This window comes from Camelus ferus, chromosome 1 (genome assembly GCF_009834535.1).
Source record: "Camelus ferus isolate YT-003-E chromosome 1, BCGSAC_Cfer_1.0, whole genome shotgun sequence".
NCBI classification, from domain to species: Eukaryota; Metazoa; Chordata; class Mammalia; order Artiodactyla; family Camelidae; genus Camelus; species Camelus ferus.
Window position 1 is genome coordinate 16,346,288 of NC_045696.1, and position 15,846 is coordinate 16,362,133.

Here is a 15,846-nt window from a genome sequence, read left to right on the forward strand (position 1 = left end):
CTTTCAGCTGTCTTTCTCTTCTTTATTTCTAGTTTAATTCCTTTGTGATTTGAGAACACACTTTGTATGATATCTTTTTAAAAAAAAATGTGTTCAGGTGTGTTCCATGGTCTGTCTTGGTATATGTTCCATGTAGGTCTGAGAAGAATGTGTATTCTGCCATTCTGGGTGAAGAATTATGTAACTGTCAATTAGAGTCTGTTGACTGATGAAGCCATTCAGATCAACTGTATTCTTATATACATCCTTACTGATTGTCACTGAGTTTTGTCTGCTGAACTGCCAATTACTCAAAGAGGGTTGTTAAAGTCTCCAACCACAGTAGTGAGTTTGTCTATTTGTAGTTCTGTTCCTTTTTGCCACATATATTTTGACACTTTCTTGCTAGGTGCATAAATGTTGAAGATTATTTTGTTTCCTTGGAGAATCAACTCTTTTATTTTTATGTAATGCCCTTCTTTATCCCCGATAATTTTCCTTACTCTGAAGAGTCTGTTTTGTCTGAAATTAATATAGTTACTCCACCTTTTTAAAAATTAATGGTACCATGGTATATTTTTCTTCATCCTTTTACTTTTAATATGAGTCTTTATGTTTAAAGTGGGTTTCTTGTAGACAACATATAACTGAGGCTTGTTTTTTAATCTACTTTGACAGTCTCTGTCTTTTATTTCATATGCTTGGACCATTCACATTGAAAGTCACTATTTATATACTTGGATTAATGTCTACCATGTTTGTAAATGTTTTCTATTTTTTGCTTTTATTCTTTCTTTTTCCTCTCTTTTTCTGCCTCCTTTGGTTTTAATTGATTCCATTCTTTTTCCTTTCTTCGCGTATCAATTATACTTCTAATTTTTTTTAGTGATTGTTCTTGAGTTTGCAATATACATTTTTAACTAATCTAAGTCAGCCTTCAGATAATACTATATACCACTTAATATATAGCACAAATACTTTTAAACAGAGTATTCCCATTCCTCCTCACCTCTTATGACATTTCAGGCATTCAATTCACTTGTCCATATAATCACTCGTGACGTTGTTACTATTATTATTTAAATAAGTTCTTTTAGCTCAAATGACAATAAGAAAAATAAAAGATTTTATTTTACTTTCATTTATTCCTTCTCCAACAGTCTTCCTTTCTTCATGTAGATCTGAGTTTCTGACCTGTATCATTTTTCTTCTCCTTGAAGAACTTCTTTAAACATTTCTTTCTTAAAAAAATTTATTTAGACGCATTACTGTAAAATGACTATAACTCAATAAAAAGTGTTTAACAAATTTATTTTTGTTGAAGTATAGGTGATTTACAGTTCTGAGCCAGTTTCGGGTGCACAGCAAAGTGATGCAGTTATACACACACACATATATATATCTGCCCCTCCCCTAGACACCCTTGTGTTAGTTGCCGCTACAAAACCCTGACCACACTGTCCATCCATCCCATAGATAGCAGTGTGCATAGCAATCTCAAACTCCCAACCCATCCCCCCCACCTGCAACCACAGTCTGCCTTCCATGTCTGTGAGTCCATTTCCAGCTTGCAAATAAGTTCATTTGTATAATTTTTTTTTAGATTCCACATATAGGTGACATCATATGATATTTGTCTTTCTTGTTGGACATGTCTGCTGGCAATGAATCCCCGCAATTATTGTTTGTCTGAGAAAGCCTTTATGTCTCTTTCATTTTTAAAGGATAATTCTGTGGGACATAGAATTCTAGGTTGTGGGGTTTTTTCTTTCAATGTTTTAAATATTTCACTTCACTCTCTTCTTGTTTACATGTTTTCTGATGAGATGTCCATTGTAATTCTTATTTTTATTTCTCTACGTGTAAGGATTTTTTCTTTCCCACTCAAACTTCTTTCCAGATTTTCTGTGTTTGGTTTTCTCCAGTTTGAATATGATATGCTTATGTATAGATCTTCTGGTACTTACCCAGCTGGTGTTCTCTGAGTTTCCTTGATCTGTAGTTTTGTCTGTCATTAAGTTTGGAAAATTCTCAGCTATAAATACTTCAAATATTTCTTCTGCTTTATCCTCTTTCTTCTCCTTCTGGTATTCTAGTTATGGATGTTATATCTTTTGAAGTCGTTCCACTTTTGTTGGATGTTCTGTTCCATTTGATTCATTCTTTTTACTCTTTGTATTTCAGTTTGGGAAACTTTTTATTGACAAATCTTCAAGCTCACTGACTCTTTCCTCAGTATTTTTAGCCTACTAATGAGCACATCAAAAGCATTGTGCATTTCTGTTATAATTTTTTTGACTTCTAGCATTTCCTGTTGATTCATCCTTAAGGTTTCCATCTCTCTACCTATATTTCCCATCTGTTATTGCATATTGTCTGCTTTTTCCATTAGAGCCTTTAACATATTAGTCATGGTTATTTTGAATTCCCTATCTGACCATTCCAAAAATTGTGTGATACCTGAGTCTAATTCTGATATCTGTTTTATCTTTTATGCTTTGTGATTTTCCTCTTTTTTCTTCTTTCTTTTTTTCTCTCTTCTTCTTCTTCTTCTTTTTTTTTTTTTTTTTCAGCATGCTTGGAATTTTTTTTTTTATTTGAAAGCCAAACGTGATGTATCAGGTAACATGAACTGAGGTTATAGGACTCTAGAGTGAGTTTGTATGTTAATCTGACTAGGAATTGGGCTGTGTCTTACTGCAGGTGCCAAAGACTTCAGATTCCTCTAGTGTCTTTTTTGTCTCCCCTGTTGACTTTGGGTATCCTTAAGAACTCCTCAGAATCTGCAGCTTGCATCCTATCTATTTTCTAAGAAAGGAATCAAAGGAAATACTAGGAATGAAGAGCAATGTGACAGCAGCCCACTGTTACTATAATGGAGCAGCATTGTGTGGTGGTGAGGTGCGAGAGAAGAGAAGCAGTCTGTACTCTTATGATCAAACCCCAGGACTTCTGTGGGCCTGTGCCCCTGGGCTGTGACTTTTGCAGGTGTTTCTCATCTTGCCCGCCTTCTTAAGTGAAGGGGGCTGAAGGGAGAGAAAGGCCCTTCCTCAGTTGAGATAAACTTTCCACTAAAGAGTCTCTTCTGTGATGGAGAGTGCTCTGAGCATGTTTCCCAGGGGTTACTCTTTCTTTATTTCTCTACCAGAGCCAGGAAAGGATCTTTCTTGGCTCTTCATTATGAAATCTGATGAGATTCCTGGAGGTAAAACTTATGAAAGTGTGGGAGTTCCCCTTAGACTGGATCCCAGCAGTTTTTAACTCTCAAGCTAGTCCACACACAGCCTCCAGCAGTTCATCAAAATGACCAGGTAAGAATATGTGTACGTATATGCATGACTGGGACATTGTGCTGTACACCAGAGATTGACACACTGTAACTGGCTATACTGCAATTTGAAAAATTATCCGTTAAGTGTGTTCCTACCAGTGTGTAGCTCCACTAACTTCTATTTGAGTAGCATTGAGCAGATATTGGCTGTGACTCTCTGAACTCAGTTGTCTTCCCGGGTTTCAGATGGCAGTTCATCCTATAACTTCAACTCTCCAACGGGTCCAAGAATAGTTGTAGATTTTCAATTTGTTCAGCTTTTTCTTATTGTGAGGACAACTTCCCACCTCTTTCCATGTCAGAGCTAGAATCAGAAGTCTTCCAGATATTTAAATTTAATCCTTATATTTTTCTAAACTCAAGAAAATGCTGTGACTGTGACATAACATTCCCACAGTAATGATTTATTCCAAGTGTGGGTAGAGATATTTTCAACTTGCCCTAGTGCCACATCCAAAAATAAGCATAAGCTCATCATATCCGAATGCACAGTTTTAGGCCAAGAATTTTGGCCTAAAGTGCCACCAGTGACTTGTTGATGTGATTGTCACACTGAGACTTGCCACCACTACTCTCAAGGCTACAGTTTCTCCCCTCCTCTCTCTTCATTCTTCCATATCCAATGTTGAATATCATTTACTGAGAAAGTTTATATATATATGTTGACAGCTCTCACAGTCATGAAACACTTTTATGTGTTTTGTCAAGCTTTTCCCTACCGTGACATACAGCCTTATCATTATATTCCCTTGTTTCATTTGCTGTGAACTTGGAAACTTAAAACTCCTTGTCTCATTGTAAAACAGACCCTGGAATTTTAGAGTTGAAAGAATCAGAACTGATACAAAATCTACAGAGGCACCAAAAAACCCAGTGATTAAGGTAAGTAATATTTTAATGCAATATTTTTAAATGTATGCAAAAAATCCATAATGAACAAAATGTAAGTCTTAAATTACATCAGGATCCACATATTATCTTGTCTAAATTCTTCATCCATGGGCCAAACATGGAACCAACTCTTTACTTGCTCACAGCACATCTGAGACAAGTTACCGTCTTTAATTAGGCTTTTTCCTCAAGGTTCAGGGATTGCAGAAAGTAATTTCAATGCAATAGACAAGCAGTTTTATTTTTGCTTTCAGTGGATACTTCTGCTCTCGGAGCTCTTCAGACGAGAGTCATCCTGACTGGTTACCTTGACCTAACCTGCATGAGGATAGGAGATACCTTACCCTCCACTGAGAGTGCCCTTGAGCTTGTCTGCTAACACTTCTGACCTATCTTACCAGCAGAAGACCTACACAACAGAACCAGGACCCACCCACCTTCTCCCTAAGTTTTCCTCTTGACTGGCTTAGATTCCAAGCCAGTCTCAGGACTGAAGGATCAGTCTTAATTCCGTTTTTTGAATGCATTTGTTCCTGGGATACTTGATGGTGGGAATATCCCTTTTGTTCAACAAAAGACTTGCGCACAGGACTTTGAATGTATCATAGAGCCTCAGTAGGAAACTACATCAGAACACGTTGGTACAACATCAGAACCTTTCTCCAAATATGGATGACTCTGCTTTAATAGACCCACAGCATAGTCCAGGCTGAATTCCACCTGCAGCTTCGTTCCCTCTTCGTGTGAGATGAAAATTCGCGTGGTTTCCACAAACATCAAGTCTCAGCTCCAGATCACTTGTGATCAACTTTTCAAGTAACAGAAGCAACAAAAGAACAACAACAACAACAACCACACACACACACACACACAGCCATCTCCACTAAAGGGAGTGGCAGATCATAGGCATAGAGCAGTTCACATTCAAACAGAGAAATATGATACCCTCTTCAAGTGCCACCCTGCCTTCACTCCTTGCTCTCTCCCTTTTTCTCTCGATTATTGCTATCTTTCTACCTCTTTCGGATCTCTTCTAGTTTAAGGAATCTGCTTAATATATGCATAGCCAACTAATCTCTTCTGATGGTTTCCCCAGAACAAAAGCTTCAGGATATATTCAGGTGTTAGATTCCTGCAAGGTTTCCAGCAGGGTGATTAAGGCTTTGAAAATGTTAGAACCACATTTTGGTTAGGGCATCATGTTACAACAACTTTGTCCTCTTATTTTGGCAGATCAGCCCCCGTCACTAATAAATACTTCAACAAGTCACTGGTCCTAAAAATGAGGACAGGTCTATAAGATGTTTATGAAGCTAAATGCATTTAATTTAAAGGAAATTCCTTTCCTTGATTATATCATCATCACTCTTTTTTCTGTTAATAAATCATTTCTTTTAGTAAATTATGATGGTGCCATGTGTTGGTTTTTTTATGCTCCTGATTTGGCAAAATAAAAAGTTTGAAACTGCGTGTCATCCACCCAGAGTTGGTTTGTGGCTTTGTTCTTTTGTTGTTTGCTATGAGCTGAATTGGGTCCCCCCATATTCATAGGTTGAAGTCCTAACCCCTGGTGCCTCAGCACAGGGTCTTTAAAAAGGTCATTAAATTAAAATAAGGTCATTAAGGTGGGCTCTGACGCAACGTGACTGGTGTCCTTATAAGAAGAGGAGGTTAGGGCACAGACACACACAGAGTGAAGACCACGTGAAGACACGGGGAGAAGACAGCCAAGGAGAGAGGCTGCAGAAGGAACCAGCTCTGCTGACCTTGGACCGTCAGCATCCAGAACTGTGAGGAAATAACTCTGTGTGGTTTAAGCCCCCTACTCTGTGGTACCTTGTCAATGGCAGCTCTGGGGAAATAATATATTCTTGTTTGGACTGTTTATGTGATTTTACCCTTCCACAAAATCCCCAAATATTAGGAATCTCAACTCCATTTACCATGGGTCAGTTTTCTCCTGCAAAGATCGACAAATGCTTCTTTTGTATCTCCTAGCACAGGGTAGACATTTAATCAATGTTTGTTGAAAACTTGGGGTACAGAAAAAAATCCCAGACAGATCTCTGGGGAAAACTTAGGTTAGGAAAATGCTTCAACCTGCACACTCCAGACAAACTGGCAACTGTCTTGCTGTTAATATGAAACTCAGATTTGAAAAACAAGATTTATTTTGACAGGATTTGCTTCCCAAAGACTGTTTTCCTTTATAGATTTTATTCTGTGAACAGGAATCAAAATTTCCCCTCTCTTTTTTTTCCAGTCTCCATTTTACCCTCATTACTAGCATCACATTTTAGGGGATGTCACTCTGCCTCCTCTGTGGGGTCAGGTTACTTCCCTGATACTTTCTAGGAACAGACTGTGACTTTTTAGCCACCTAGTCAAGGAAACTCATTCCAGCCTCATTTATAATCGAGTCCTGGTCACGGCCGTGGAAGCCCAGGTCCTCTCTGCACCTTTAAAACTTATTTCACTTCTTTAGTATCTATTTTTGAAACATTTATGAGAGCATCGAGACTAATTTCCCCATTTCTCCATCTAAAGCCTGAGAACCTTCCCCATAAAACTCAGCCTGTGGCCTCTCCCTGGGCATACTGGCCCTCACCAATGGAGTACTTCTGAGACAGTAGGGAAGGGGCAGGGCACAGCCACTGAAGGAATGACACAGCCATTGAGGACAGGACACACTGGTTAGAACAAAGATGACGGAAGGTTCACCTTCCAGTAGACCTTGAGCCTCATGGCGCAGCCACAGGTGCCATGATAGTTCCTAGACTGACCATAAAAGGTCAAAAAGTGGGCAGAGCCCATTTCTGGAAATCCCTGCCCCTTTCCCAAATAGTTGGAATAATCCTCCTACTTGTTAGCATATGAAATTACTGAGTCCATTAGAAACTAACAACCCCACATGTCGTGGTCACTCTCTGTCTTGCCTTCTGAGATGGCCTGCACTCTGTCTATGGAGTGTGTATCTCTCTAAACAAACTTGCTTTCACTTTACGATGCCTCACTGTTGAATTCTTTCCTGCATGTGCAGAAACCTATTCTACGCAACACTTCAGCATCCAAAGCTGTTCACGGCCATGAAGGGCTGCACAATGACGACTGTCTCCAGCAGAATTCCAAATAAATCTCCCTCACACTCATTATCGGTTCATAGGTTTAAAACAGAAACAGTAATTCTTGGTTGATGTGCTTAGTTACAGCTTGAATATCGATGATATCTCATCATCTTGCCTTGAATTTCCTCCAACTTTGCAAAAACTTTCTCTTCCCTGGGGACATCCAGTATCTTGATATGGAAAATTAAATTTTAAACAGGTTAGGCAGAACCAAAACCAAAAACAAAACAATGACAAAAAAAAAAAAAAACCCAAGAGTAAAATGCAGCTTATTACTATCTTACTTAGAAAAATCGCCTTTCACCTCAAAGGTGACAACAGGAAATGGTCTGAAAGGAGCGTCTCCTTGAAGATCATGGTCCCGTGGAGGCGGGTTTCACAACAGAAAGCATCTGTGTAACCTCAGCTCGAGCACTAGCCCTTGTGATCATCACAAGCAGCTCTGTGGGGAGTGCTAATGCACACATCTGCCTGCCTCCCTGCATAGCTGAGAAATACCGGAAAACAGACCCGTTTTCTCCTTCCGGAAAGACACCCAGTAAATGCTTGTGGATGAAGTGTTTAGTTACGTCCGTTCCTTTACCTTGACGTTTAAACTAACAACACTACAAGACAGAGGAGCCTCTAAAAAACCTGCTAAAACTCAAAGCTATATTATTTACTTTGAAGCCTAAAGTACCCAGGCAGACATTTTAATTTCAACTTCTGTTAATTTTCAGACTACTCTTGAGCCATTACAACGCCTTTTAATAAATAACACTGTCGTGGCTTTGGACTTCCTCTATTATTTGTCCTGACTTCCTGTGGGGAGAGAGACAGTACACCTGCCCATGGCCAGAAATTTAGCCATAAGGGGCCCATTTACTACTTTCCAAAGAGCCTGGAAGCCAGACTAAAGGCTGTAATCGGCTGCCTCAGTGCAGTTCAGATCATGGGAAGGTTTACCTGCTGTGTCTTTGCAAAGAACAGCAGTTTCATCAGCTTCCAGGCTCATTACAGATTTGTTTGTTTACTTTTTTGCCAACTCGTGTAAGATCAGATAAATGCATTCACTCATCCACTGATTTCAAGAATTGAATTCTGATGTTTTGTCTTGTTCCCCATCCACATCTGAGCAGCATCCTCCCAAATACATGCTTCCTCTTGATTCAGCCATATTCTCCTCCTCCCTCTGCTCTTCATGCCAGATGTTTGAGATATCTTTACCATAGTGACATCACCTGGAAAAAGTTGGAACTGGAAACTCTAAGCATCACAGAAACCCCCAAATTAATCATTTTCCATATTCCTTTCCTTCACAGTTTAGAAAAAGTTGATTTATAAATAAATTCATCATACAAATGAATAGCCAATTAGTACTTAATACTTTTGGATAAAATTTCTTGGAAGAGTCATTCATTTATTAGGCAAATATGTCTTTTGAAATCAGATGGCATGTAAGGCCTCAACAATGCAAGACAGCTACAAACATGCATAATTCTTGGGTGATCCACCGTCTGGGAATTTACAATACAACAAGAGGAAACTCATTTACAATGCAATTGGACAAAACTCATACAACAGAGGCTGCGTTAATTGTCCTAAAAGAATGCTGCAAGAGTTTAGATGAAGGAAATCAGCATCTTCGCTAGAATTGGAAGGATAAGTAAGAGTTTTTTTAATAATGCAAATAAGCAATACTAAATTATTTTTTGTTTCTATAAGGAATCTAAAGCTTTGTTCTGGGACTACACTTGTTTTTTAAGCTTTGTCAGGTGGGACCAAGGCAGCCTTTGGCTGCTAGTATTCTGAGTACTATACTCAGTACCTTGTGGATTGCAAGGTTTTCCTTAACGGTTGCTGGAAGCACAGCTAACCCCACCCCAGGGAGCACCGAGCACTGTGCCCTGTCCTCATGTCAGGTGGTTCTTTCCTCAGCCTTGGGTTGTGTCCTGACTTATCTGTACAGATCAGCACTCAGCTGAAGGCTCCCAGGGAACCCCTGCCAGGCTCCCAGGCTCTGTCTCTGCCCAGCTCTCTTCCCTCTGGGACTCTACTCTGCAAACTCGACCTGCCTTGGCTCCCCGGTGCTGTCTCCCCGAGGTCCTCACCCCGTGCTGCCCGCAGGAATCTCACTCCAGGCCAGAAGCTCGGGCCATCACCCGGCTTCCCTCATTTGTTTCCCCCACTTATGATCCCTGTCCTCTGCTGCCTGATGTCCAAGGTCTAGAAAATGTTCTCTCTGTCTCTCTCTCTCTCTTTTTTTTTTTTTTGGTTACATTTGTCTAAGGAGGGAGAGTAAATCCAGTCCCTGTGTCTTAGCCTGTTCAGGCTGCCGTCACCAAATACCACACACTGGGTGGCTTACACACAACAGAGATTGACTCCCACAGCTCTGGAGGCTGGAAGTCCGAGCGCAGGGTGCCAGCGTGGCCGAGTGAGGACCTCTTCTGAGCAGCAGACTTCTTGTTGTATCTCAAATGGGAGAAGGGGCAGGGAGCTCCCTCAGCTCTCTTATTACAACAAAAGGGCATTAATCTCATTTGTGAAGGCTCTGTCCCCCATGACCTACTCACCTCCCGAAGGCCCCACCTCCTAACACTGTCACCTTGAGGATTAGAATTTCAACATGCGAATTTTGGGGGGACATGATCATTCAGACCATAGCACCCTGTTATTCCATCTTGACCAGAACTGGAAGTGTGACCACAGTCATAGAGAAAATTTGGAATATACAATTTTACAAACCTCAAAGTCATAATTTTATCACCTGGCAATAACATATGTTTATATTTTAGTGAATTACCTTCTAACTCTTTAAAAGTCATCCGCAGATACACTCAAATGTGTACACACACAAACACAGTGCCAGCCGGGAGGCTTTTTATTCCTTAAGGTTTAGTCATGTTTCTCAGTTAATTGCTTCCAAATCCACCTATTCATTTGTACGTGAGGCAGAGATTGTGCTGGTGCAGGGAGGGGATAGAGAGGGAGATATATAGAGATATAGGTCCCTATCTATCTATCTATCTATCTATCTATCTATCTATCTATCTATCTATCTATCATCTATGTTACAGCAATGCCAACATCTTTAAATTCCACATTTGGTATTAATTTTGCTAAACTATTCTGCAACTCAGGCTTTACAGACACATTTCTCAACTCTCCTCTCTTACTTTCTGGGTCAAAAACAATAACAACAACATCTTATTTTCTTATACAGAACCCCTGAGTTCTCCTCAAACCCTCACATTAACCTCAGTCCTAGGCTTTCCTTCATGTACCTAAAGTCATGAAGAGTCTGAAGAGGATAAGAAAGTCTGTTAAGGAACAGCGTCCACGTCTCTTAACAGTTAGCTGTAGTGTGAATACTACATGTATGTACATATGTGTGATTTACACGTACAGACGTAGATGTATGCACACCTCAAAGTGAAATATTTGGATCCTATGGCATAATCTGTTTTCCCCTTAATAAAATGTTGTTACTGTGTTCTGTTGCTTACCGAGCAACACTGTTTTTAACAGGTTGAATTTTTATGGGTTTCCATAATAAACTCAATACCTTCTTGTGAAAAATTTGGGTTATTTGTAACTTTTTACACATATATAAAGCACTGTGATTAATATTAAAATTAATATTTTGAAATAACCCAAGGGTGCAAAAGAGAAGAGGGTTCATAAGAGAACTTAAAAAGTATTTTGATTGAATTATAATGAAAATACAGCATTCTGAAATTTGTGTGATGTGGCTAAAGCTGTGTTTAGGAGAAATGCTCAGCTTTAAATCTTTGTAGTAAAAAATTTTAAATGTGTGAATCAGTGACATAAGTTTTCACTTAAATATTAAACTCAAACAAGAAGGAAAGCAATAAAGTTATGTATGAATCAATAACATAGAAAATAAATAGTAGAAAAAATTAACCAAGCCAAAAATTGATTCTTGGAAAAGATTAAAAAGTTGATAGATAACTAGCAAGACCAATCAAGGAAGATGAGAAAAACTCAAGTTATCAAAATCAAAAATGACAGCAAGGTATTGCTGTAGATTCTACAGACATTCAAAGGATAAAAGCAACTTTGTATCAACAAATATGGCAACTCAGATGAAATGGACAGATTTCTTGGGGAAAAAAAAAACTTGTCCAAACTGACTTAAAATGATATAAAAAAATCTTAATGTTCTTATATCTATTTAGCAAAATTGAATTTGTTATTTAAAAAAAAAATAGTCTTCTCACAAAGAAAACTCCAGACCTAGATGGTTTCACTGGTGAATTCTACCAAATATTTAAGGAAGAAATACACCAATACATCCAGAAATTTTATGAGTTCAGCATAACCTGATATAAAAGACTGACAAGAAAAGAATGTTACAAGCCAATGTCTCTATAAACACAGGGGAAAAAAAACCCTTCAATAAAATACTAGTAAACCAAATACAGCAACATACTAAAATAATAATACATCAGGACCACGTGGGGCTAACTCCAGGAAAGCAGGGTTTGTTTAACATTAAAATTAATCAATATAGCACAGCTTATTAAAAGAGGAGCTTCCAGAAGTCCTTATGAGTATTCGGGGCATGACAATGGGTCAGTAGTAGTGGAGATGGAAGAGCAGGGTTGGATTTATGATAGATATTAGTGACAGAATATTTACTGAAAGATTGGGTGTAAGGATGGGGAAATGGAGTAATCAAGGAAAAATTTTAAGTCCTTTCTTTTGAGCAATTGGGTGGATGGGGAGCTAGTTACTGAGAAGGGAGAACTAGGAAGAGCAAACGTGGGTGGAAAATTAAAAGAACCATCTTTTACATTTTTAGATTGAAACGTCCTAATATACATCTTTAAGCAGCTGACGATGTCCTTCTTGGATCCTGGGTAAGGTCAAGGCTAAATATTAAGATTTGTAATCACATAGATGGTTCATAAAATTGTAGTCACCAAATGTGAGGTTGGAGGAAGGAAGGGGCTCAGTATTGAACCCAGAAAGGAGGGACCAGTGAGGTGGGAAGATCAGGTGTGTGTAATTTCAAGGATAGTCTGTTTTAGGCGGAGGGGCTGCTCGATTCAGGACAATAAAGGATGAGAAGATTTGGGATGGGCAGAGAAGTGGCAAGGAAAGGAAGGATAAAGAGAAAAAGTGTTTTAATCAGAGGAAGCAGAATGAAGAAACCAGCCCCAAATCACAATCCACCACAAAAAGACACTAAACTGATCTAGCGATCAATTTTTGGGAAATGAAATGGGAGAAAATATAGATAGATTCACTTCAGGAAAACAATATCCTGTCTCTAGAGTAAAGATTTCCAAAGCACAACAACTCCATCAGATTTCTAGGACGCTATGTAGTAAGCTGAGATAACCACTGACTTTCATAGGAGTATATGCAGCTTCCAGTATGTGTCTAATGCGGACCTGGCGGGCGATCTCTGGAGCAGCTCTAAAGCCATAAAACCCCCACTCCAAGGCTCTCCGTGTGTCTGGAGCCAATTGACACCTTAACCCCCACTCCCCACTTCAGGACCCTCCACATACATGCATTTCTGCAAGATAAAAACATCTTCCCTTGATGTGTGTTTACGCTAACAAAACTAACCGCCCCCAGGAAGTGGCTAATCTCACAATACCCTAGGTGGCCAGGTCTCAGGGCACATCCTGCCCTCATCAGAGTCATAAATCCCATTACCCAGGGTATCTCCTGACAAGTCTTACAACCAGTCAGGTACCTGAGCATGAATTGATCATGCAGCCCCCTCCCCCTTGTGTCCACAGCCCCTTCCCCCAGTAGAAGACCTTGCACATCACCCTGGGTGCTCACACAGGCACTTCTTGTCTCTGTATCCTGCTGTTTCCTGAAATAGTGTATCTATTAAACTTTTCCTTTGTTTCCTAAACTTTCTTTCGTCTTTGGTAAATTCTTTTACTGCCTGTGACACTGGCCCGCCATGTCCTTCAACATCTCATTTACTCTCAATAGGTCCCACAGACTGATATAAGTTCAACTATTTCTCATCTGAGAAAGAACACTTGGGATCATTCTATTTCAAAGATATCACCGCTGTGAAAACCAAACAGCCACAGGAAATTCTGGCATCTTCACAGACAAAGTGAAAAAGGAGAAAACAACCTCGCTTTGATTTATCCTGGCAAAGATACGTATTATTTCTCAACGGGGTGAAATAAGCTAATTTTCTTCACAAGAAATAAATATGAGGAAGAATTTTTTTTTTCCCCAGCAGCACCCAAGTTTATCAAATACATACCATGGAATATTTCAACTCTAAATCTACCCAGGTGAATGATCCCATCTCTGCAAACTTTCTGACTTCCTGTTTGCTGAATTCTTCCAAAGCTTACTGCTCTTAAATAGATCATAGCTTTGCTTCAGCACTGAGAATTTGACAAGAACTTGTCGTGAGAATTCTGCTTGGCAGCTGCTTTTTTTCAGCTTATGGAACAAGAAAGGTTAGTATGAATTTTGAATCCTTGAATAATATCTTAACTGGAGGGTAATCCTACCATTTCTGGAACTGCACCAAAAATCTTGACTTAAAAAAATAAAATGCCATAGATACCACTTTTTCAGACCTAAAACACTGATCTCAGTTAATGTATTTTCATAATGAGATTTGAAGTCAGTCAATGCAACAACCTGAAATTTCTATTTGGAAGAAGATACTTAAATGTAAAATAGTTTCTACAATGTTGCTTATCAGATTAATTTTAAAAGGGATATAAAATCAAATATATTATGGAAAAGAACTAAGCCTTGAAGTGGTAAAATCACAGATTTTCTCTTGTGTTTCCTATTTACCCAAATATAAGCATGCAGTTGACTACTATGGCATTCTTCTAAAATTTTTTTCCACACCAATTTTATTATTTTCATGTCAGAAAGATAAAATATCTCAATATTAATGTATTTTTAGACTCAACAAATAGACATAATTACCCTATCAAGTGGATAAACATATGTAATCAATAAGATATCTCCGATATTTTCAATTTCTTATCTGTTTCCTTATGCAATATTGATGCTGCCACTAATGTGTTTCAGCAGATCCAAATTTCAATTATAACCTCAATAATCATAGGAAAAAAAGCAATTGTCTAGTACAAGACTTATTCTTTATAAAATAAGTGGTTTAAGATGCCTTTCACCATGAATTCAATTCAAAACCTCAGTGAGATATCTCACACCTGTCAGAATGGTCATTATCAAAAAGACAGCAGAGGGGAGGGTATATAGCCCAAGTGGCAGAGCACATGCTTAGCATGCAGGAGGCCCTGGGTTCAATCCCCAGTGCCTCCATTTAAAAGAAAGGAAGGAAGAAAGAAGAAATCTAGTTCCCGCCCCCCTCAGAAAAAAACAATCACAGGGGTTGGAAAAGATGGGGAGAAAAGGGAACCCTCGTGGACTGCTGGTGGGAATGTAAATTGCTGCAGCCACTATGGAAAACAGTATGGGCGTTCCTTACAAAATTAAAAATAGAACTACCATACAATCCAGCAATTCTACTTCTGGGTGTTTTTCTGAAGAAAATAAAAATACTAATTCTAAAAGATATCTGCATCCCATGTTCATTGCAGTATTATTTACAATAGCAAAGATATGGAAACAACCTAAGTGCCCATTGATAGATGAATGGATAAAGAAGATGTGGTGTATATATACAGTGGAATATTACTCAGCCACAACAAAGAGTGAAATCTTGTCATTTGCAACAACATGGATGGACCTAGAAGGCACTGTGCTGTGTTCAGAATTAGTCATTATTCATTTAGTCATTCATTCAGCCATTCAACAAAATCTTGTCATTTTACAATATTGTATCATTTTATCATTAAATGAGATGAGCACTAATTTCAACAATAGAGAACAGGATTCTTTGCAGGGTAGATTTTATTTTTCCAGATCTCTGTGCTGGTTTAGTGTTACGTAGTTGTAAGATGCTTCCACCTGCATGATTTAATCCTCTCCCTAGACCTGCACTGTAGGGAAATGTATCAACCATTCTAGTTTAGACAGGAGGTTATGGGGGAGCCAAGTAGCTAATCGACTTGCCCTCAATTTCATATGTAGTCAGTAGCAAAGCTGGGACTATAACCTAGTCCTTCTGGCTCTTTCCTTGACAATCTGCCTTGCATATCCTGTGCAGTTAGGTGCTCTGTATTTGTTTAGTCAATTAATCAATACATTTCAGGCCAACAAGGTAGATTTTTGCACTTTTCTTTGAATTAAATATTCTCTACATTTTATAATCCAAGAGCTGAAAAATATTACTATGGGCTTCTTAATGCATAGCTTTTGCCTTTAACCATTAAGTCAAGTGAACATTCTGGTTCAACTACACAATGCTGTTAAGTTGATCTATGTATTAATGGAATGTGTATCATACCCTTTTATCCATAAAGTGAAACCAACCTTAGACATAGACTTTTCCTTTTAGAATAGAGAATATTAGAGCAATGTTTTGGCATGAATAAATTTCTATGCAAGTGAAATGAAGAGCTGCTCATAGATATGCTCAAT